The sequence below is a fragment of the Lepisma saccharinum genome, unplaced genomic scaffold (genome assembly GCF_977018435.1).
Source record: "Lepisma saccharinum unplaced genomic scaffold, izLepSacc3.1 HAP1_SCAFFOLD_43, whole genome shotgun sequence".
Lineage (NCBI taxonomy): Eukaryota > Metazoa > Arthropoda > Insecta > Zygentoma > Lepismatidae > Lepisma > Lepisma saccharinum.
In genome coordinates this window covers 1,975,851-1,983,822 of record NW_028142903.1, presented here as the reverse complement: position 1 = coordinate 1,983,822, position 7,972 = coordinate 1,975,851, and positions in this window count along the sequence as shown.

Genomic DNA, 7,972 nt, shown 5'->3' with positions numbered 1-7,972 from the left:
AAATCCGTGCAAAATCTTGATGACCCCAATCTCTTGTTTTGTACGTTTTTTCCACGTGTCTTGACATCCAATGTATTCCTGCAATGTTTGGTGAAGATCTGAGTATGTAGTTTTTGACCTTATATGGAACCTCCTATCTGAAAATTTGAAAATTCTTAAAAAATTCGACCAAAATCTTGATGTTCCGAATCCTATGTTTTGTATGTTTTTTCCACGTGTCTTGACATCCAATGTATCCCTGAAAGTTTGGTGAAGATCTGAGTATGTAGTTTTTGACCTTATATTGAACCTCCCATCTGAAAATTTGAAAATTCTTAAAAAATTCGTCCAAAATCTTGATGACCCCAATCTCTTGTTTTGTACGTTTTTTCCACGTGTCTTGACATCCAAAGTATCCCTGCAAAGTTTGGTGAAGATCTGAGTATGTAGTTTTTGACCTTATATGGAACCTCCTTTCTGAAAATTTGAGAATTCTTAAAAAATTCGTCCAAAATCTTGATGTCTCCAATCTCTTGTTTTGTACGTTTTTTCCACGTGTCTTGACATCCAATGTATCCATGCAAAGTTTGGTGAAGATCTGAGTATGTCGTTTTTGACCTTATCTGGAACCTCCCATCTGAAAATTTGAAAATTCTTAAAAAATTCGTCGAAAATCTTGATGTCTCCAATCTTTTGTTTTGTACGTTTTTTCCACGTGTCTTGACATGCAAAGTATCCCTGCAACGTTTGGTGAAGATCTGAGTATGTAGTTTTTGACCTTATCTGGAACCTCCTATCTGAAAATTTGAAAATTGTTAAAAAATTCGTCGAAAATCTTGATGTCTCCAATCTCTTGTTTTGTACGTTTTTTCCACGTGTCTTGATATCCAATGTATCCCTGCAAAGTTTGGTGAAGATCTGAGTATGTAGTTTTTGACCTTATCTGGAACCTCCCATCTGAAAATTTGAAAATTCTTAAAAAATTCGACCAAAATCTTGATGTCTCCAATCTTTTGTTTTGTACGTTTTTTCCACGTGTCTTGACACATAATGTATCCATGCAAAGTTTGGTGAAGATCTGAGTATGTAGTTTTTGACCTTATATGGAACCTCCTATCTGAAAATTTGAAAATTCTTAAAAAATTCGTCCAAAATCTTGATGTCTCCAATCTCTTGTTTTGTACGTTTTTTCCACGTGTCTTGACATCCAATGTATCCCTGCAAAGTTTGGTGAAGATCTGAGTATGTAGTTTTTGACCTTATCTGGAACCTCCCATCTGAAAATTTGAAAATTCCTAAAAAATCCGTGCAAAATCTTGATGACCCCAATCTCTTGTTTTGTACGTTTTTTCCACGTGTCTTGACATCCAATGTATCCATGCAAAGTTTGGTGAAGATCTGAGTATGTCGTTTTTGACCTTATCTGGAACATCCTTTCTGAAAATTTGAAAATTGTTAAAAAATTCGTCCAAAATCTTGATGTCTCCAATCTCTTTTTTGTACGTTTTTTCCACGTGTCTTGACATCCAATGGATCCCTGCAAAGTTTGGTGAAGATCTGAGTATGTAGTTTTTGACCTTATCTGGAACCTTCCATCTGAAAATTTGAAAATTCTTAAAAAATTCGACCAAAATCTTGATGTCTCCAATCTTTTGTTTTGTACGTTTTTTCCACGTGTCTTGACACATAATGTATCCATGCAAAGTTTGGTGAAGATCTGAGTATGTAGTTTTTGACCTTATATGGAACCTCCTATCTGAAAATTTGAAAATTCTTAAAAAATTCGTCCAAAATCTTGATGTCTCCAATCTCTTGTTTTGTACGTTTTTTCCACGTGTCTTGACATCCAATGTATCCCTGCAAAGTTTGGTGAAGATCTGAGTATGTAGTTTTTGACCTTATCTGGAACCTCCCATCTGAAAATTTGAAAATTCCTAAAAAATCCGTGCAAAATCTTGATGACCCCAATCTCTTGTTTTGTACGTTTTTTCCACGTGTCTTGACATCCAATGTATTCCTGCAATGTTTGGTGAAGATCTGAGTATGTAGTTTTTGACCTTATATGGAACCTCCTATCTGAAAATTTGAAAATTCTTAAAAAATTCGACCAAAATCTTGATGTTCCGAATCCTATGTTTTGTATGTTTTTTCCACGTGTCTTGACATCCAATGTATCCCTGCAAAGTTTGGTGAAGATCTGAGTATGTAGTTTTTGACCTTATATTGAACCTCCCATCTGAAAATTTGAAAATTCTTAAAAAATTCGTCCAAAATCTTGATGACCCCAATCTCTTGTTTTGTACGTTTTTTCCACGTGTCTTGACATCCAAAGTATCCCTGCAAAGTTTGGTGAAGATCTGAGTATGTAGTTTTTGACCTTATATGGAACCTCCTTTCTGAAAATTTGAGAATTCTTAAAAAATTCGTCCAAAATCTTGATGTCTCCAATCTCTTGTTTTGTACGTTTTTTCCACGTGTCTTGACATCCAATGTATCCATGCAAAGTTTGGTGAAGATCTGAGTATGTCGTTTTTGACCTTATCTGGAACCTCCCATCTGAAAATTTGAAAATTCTTAAAAAATTCGTCGAAAATCTTGATGTCTCCAATCTTTTGTTTTGTACGTTTTTTCCACGTGTCTTGACATGCAAAGTATCCCTGCAACGTTTGGTGAAGATCTGAGTATGTAGTTCTTGACCTTATCTGGAACCTCCTATCTGAAAATTTGAAAATTCTTAAAAAATTCGTCGAAAATCTTGATGTCTCCAATCTCTTGTTTTGTACGTTTTTTCCACGTGTCTTGATATCCAATGTATCCCTGCAAAGTTTGGTGAAGATCTGAGTATGTCGTTTTTGACCTTATCTGGAACATCCTTTCTGAAAATTTGAAAATTGTTAAAAAATTCGTCCAAAATCTTGATGTCTCCAATCTCTTTTTTGTACGTTTTTTCCACGTGTCTTGACATCCAATGTATCCCTGCAAAGTTTGGTGAAGATCTGAGTATGTAGTTTTTGACCTTATCTGGAACCTCCCATCTGAAAATTTGAAAATTCTTAAAAAATTCGACCAAAATCTTGATGTCTCCAATCTTTTGTTTTGTACGTTTTTTCCACGTGTCTTGACACATAATGTATCCATGCAAAAGTTTGGTGAAGATCTGAGTATGTAGTTTTTGACTTTATCTGGAACCTCCCATCTGAAAATTTGAAAATTCCTAAAAAATCCGTGCAAAATCTTGATGACCCCAATCTCTTGTTTTGTACGTTTTTTCCACGTGTCTTGACATCCAATGTATTCCTGCAATGTTTGGTGAAGATCTGAGTATGTAGTTTTTGACTTTATATGGAACCTCCTATCTGAAAATTTGAAAATTCTTAAAAAATTCGACCAAAATCTTGATGTTCCGAATCCTATGTTTTGTATGTTTTTTCCACGTGTCTTGACATCCAATGTATCCATGCAAAGTTTGGTGAAGATCTGAGTATGTAGTTTTTGACCTTATATTGAACCTCCCATCTGAAAATTTGAAAATTCTTAAAAAATTCGTCCAAAATCTTGATGACCCCAATCTCTTGTTTTGTACGTTTTTTCCACGTGTCTTGACATCCAAAGTATCCCTGCAAAGTTTGGTGAAGATCTGAGTATGTAGTTTTTGACCTTATATTGAACCTCCCATCTGAAAATTTGAAAATTCTTAAAAAATTCGTCCAAAATCTTGATGTCTCCAATCTCTTGTTTTGTACGTTTTTTCCACGTGTCTTGACATCCAATGTATCCATGCAAAGTTTGGTGAAGATCTGAGTATGTCGTTTTTGACCTTATCTGGAACCTCCCATCTGAAAATTTGAAAATTCTTAAAAAATTCGTCGAAAATCTTGATGTCTCCAATCTTTTGTTTTGTACGTTTTTTCCACGTTTCTTGACATGCAAAGTATCCCTGCAACGTTTGGTGAAGATCTGAGTATGTAGTTTTTGACCTTATCTGGAACCTCCTATCTGAAAATTTGAAAATTCTTCAAAAATTCGTCGAAAATCTTGATGTCTCCAATCTCTTGTTTTGTACGTTTTTTCCACGTGTCTTGACATCCAATGTATTCCTGCAATGTTTGGTGGAGATCTGAGTATGTAGTTTTAGACCTTATCTGGAACCTCCTATCTGAAAATTTGAAAATTCTTCAAAAATTCGTCCAAAATCTTGATGTCTCCAATCTCTTGTTTTGTACGTTTTTTCCACGTGTCTCGACCTCCAATGGATCCCTGCAAAGTTTGGTGAAGATCTGAGTATGTCGTTTTTGACCTTATCTGGAACATCCTTTCTGAAATTTTGAAAATTCTTAAAAAATTCGTCGAAAATCTTGATGTCTCCAATCTCTTGTTTTGTACGTTTTTTCCACGTGTCTTGACATCCAATGTATCCCTGCAAAGTTTGGTGAAGATCTGAGTATGTAGTTTTTGACCTTATATGGAACCTCCTATCTGAAAATTTGAAAATTCTTAAAAAATTCGTCCAAAATCTTGATGTCTCCAATCTCTTGTTTTGTACGTTTTTTCCACGTGTCTCGACCTCCAATGGATCCCTGCAAAGTTTGGTGAAGATCTGAGTATGTAGTTTTTGACCTTATATGGAACCTCCTATCTGAAAATTTGAAAATTCTTAAAAAATTCGTCCAAAATCTTGATGTCAACAATCCTATGTTTTGTATGTTTTTTCCACGTGTCTTGACATCCAATGTATCCATGCAAAGTTTGGTGAAGATCTGAGTATGTCGTTTTTGACCTTATCTGGAACCTCCCATCTGAAAATTTGAAAATTCTTAAAAAATTCGTCGAAAATCTTGATGTCTCCGATCTCTTGTTTTGTACGTTTTTTCCACGTGTCTTGACATGCAAAGTATTCCTGCAAAGTTTGGTGAAGATCTGAGTATGTAGTTTTTGACCTCATCTGGAACCTCCTATCTGAAAATTTGAAAATTCTTAAAAAATTCGTCCAAAATTTTGATGTCTCCAATCTCTTGTTTTGTACGTTTTTTCCACGTGTCTTGACATCCAATGTATCCCTGCAATGTTTGGTGAAGATCTGAGTATGTAGTTTTTGACCTTATCTGGAACCTCCCATCTGAAAATTTGAAAATTCCTAAAAAATCCGTCCAAAATCTTGATGACCCCAATCTCTTGTTTTGTACGTTTTTTCCACGTGTCTTGACATCCAATGTATCCCTGCAAAGTTTGGTGAAGATCTGAGTATGTAGTTTTTGACCTTATATTGAACCTCCCATCTGAAAATTTGAAAATTCTTAAAAAATTCGTCCAAAATCTTGATGTCTCCAATCTCTTGTTTTGTACGTTTTTTCCACGTGTCTTGATATCCAATGTATCCCTGCAAAGTTTGGTGAAGATCTGAGTATGTAGTTTTTGACCTTATATGGAACCTCCTATCTGAAAATTTGAAAATTCTTAAAAAATTCGTCCAAAATCTTGATGTCTCCAATCTCTTGTTTTGTACGTTTTTTCCACGTGTCTCGACCTCCAATGGATCCCTGCAAAGTTTGGTGAAGATCTGAGTATGTAGTTTTTGACCTTATTTGGAACCTCCCATCTGAAAATTTGAAAATTCTTAAAAAATTCGACCAAAATCTTGATGTCTCCAATCTTTTGTTTTGTACGTTTTTTCCACGTGTCTTGACACATAATGTATCCCTGCAAGGTTTGGTGAAGATCTGAGTATGTAGTTTTTGACCTTATCTGGAACCTCCTATCTGAAAATTTGAAAATTCTTAAAAAATTCGTCGAAAATCTTGATGTCTCCAATCTTTTGTTTTGTACGTTTTTTCCACGTGTCTTGACATCCAATGTATCCCTGCAAAGTTTGGTGAAGATCTGAGTATGTAGTTTTTGACCTTATATGGAACCTCCTATCTGAAAATTTGAAAATTCTTAAAAATTTCGTCCAAAATCTTGATGTCTCCAATCTCTTGTTTTGTACGTTTTTTCCACGTGTCTCGACCTCCAATGGATCCCTGCAAAGTTTGGTGAAGATCTGAGTATGTCGTTTTTGACCTTATCTGGAACCTCCCATCTGAAAATTTGAAAATTCTTAAAAAATTCGTCGAAAATCTTGATGTCTCCGATCTCTTGTTTTGTACGTTTTTTCCACGTGTCTTGACATGCAAAGTATTCCTGCAAAGTTTGGTGAAGATCTGAGTATGTAGTTTTTGACCTCATCTGGAACCTCCTATCTGAAAATTTGAAAATTCTTAAAAAATTCGTCCAAAATCTTGATGTCTCCAATCTCTTGTTTTGTACGTTTTTTCCACGTGTCTTGACATCCAATGTATCCCTGCAATGTTTGGTGAAGATCTGAGTATGTAGTTTTTGACCTTATCTGGAACCTCCCATCTGAAAATTTGAAAATTCCTAAAAAATCCGTCCAAAATCTTGATGACCCCAATCTCTTGTTTTGTACTTTTTTTCCACGTGTCTCGACCTCCAATGTATCCCTGCAAAGTTTGGTGAAGATCTGAGTATGTAGTTTTTGACCTTATATGGAACCTCCTATCTGAAAATTTGAAAATTCTTAAAAAATTCGTCCAAAATCTTGATGTCACCAATCCTATGTTTTGTATGTTTTTTCCACGTGTCTTGACATCCAATGTATCCATGCAAAGTTTGGTGAAGATCTGAGTATGTCGTTTTTGACCTTATCTGGAACCTCCCATCTGAAAATTTGAAAATTCTTAAAAAATTCGTCCAAAATCTTGATGTCTCCAATCTCTTGTTTTGTACGTTTTTTCCACGTGTCTCGACCTCCAATGGATCCCTGCAAAGTTTGGTGAAGATCTGAGTATGTCGTTTTTGACCTTATCTGGAACCTACCATCTGAAAATTTGAAAATTCTTAAAAAATTCGTCGAAAATCTTGATGTCTCCGATCTCTTGTTTTGTACGTTTTTTCCACGTGTCTTGACATGCAAAGTATTCCTGCAAAGTTTGGTGAAGATCTGAGTATGTAGTTTTTGACCTCATCTGGAACCTCCTATCTGAAAATTTGAAAATTCTTAAAAAATTCGTCCAAAATCTTGATGTCTCCAATCTCTTGTTTTGTACGTTTTTTCCACGTGTCTTGACATCCAATGTATCCCTGCAATGTTTGGTGAAGATCTGAGTATGTAGTTTTTGACCTTATCTGGAACCTCCCATCTGAAAATTTGAAAATTCCTAAAAAATCCGTCCAAAATCTTGATGACCCCAATCTCTTGTTTTGTACTTTTTTTCCACGTGTCTCGACCTCCAATGTATCCCTGCAAAGTTTGGTGAAGATCTGAGTATGTAGTTTTTGACCTTATATGGAACCTCCTATCTGAAAATTTGAAAATTCTTAAAAAATTCGTCCAAAATCTTGATGTCACCAATCCTATGTTTTGTATGTTTTTTCCACGTGTCTTGACATCCAATGTATCCATGCAAAGTTTGGTGAAGATCTGAGTATGTCGTTTTTGACCTTATCTGGAACCTCCCATCTGAAAATTTGAAAATTCTTAAAAAATTCGTCGAAAATCTTGATGTCTCCGATCTCTTGTTTTGTATGTTTTTTCCACGTGTCTTGACATACAATGTATCCCTGCAGAGTTTGGTGAAGATCTGAGTATGTAGTTTTTGACCTTATCTGGAACCTCCTATCTGAAAATTTGAAAATTCCTAAAAAATCCGTCCAAAATCTTGTTGACCCGAATCTCTTGTTTTGTACGTTTTTTCCACGTGTCTTGACATCCAATGTATCCCTGCAAAGTTTGGTGAAGATCTGAGTATGTAGTTTTTGACCTTATCTGGAACCGCATTTCTGAAAATTTGAAAATTCTTAAAAAATTCGTCCAAAATCTTGATGTCTCCAATCTCTTGTTTTGTACGTTTTTTCCACGTGTCTTGACATCCAATGTATCCCTGCAATGTTTGGTGAAGATCTGAGTATGTAGTTTTTGACCTTATCTGGAACCTCC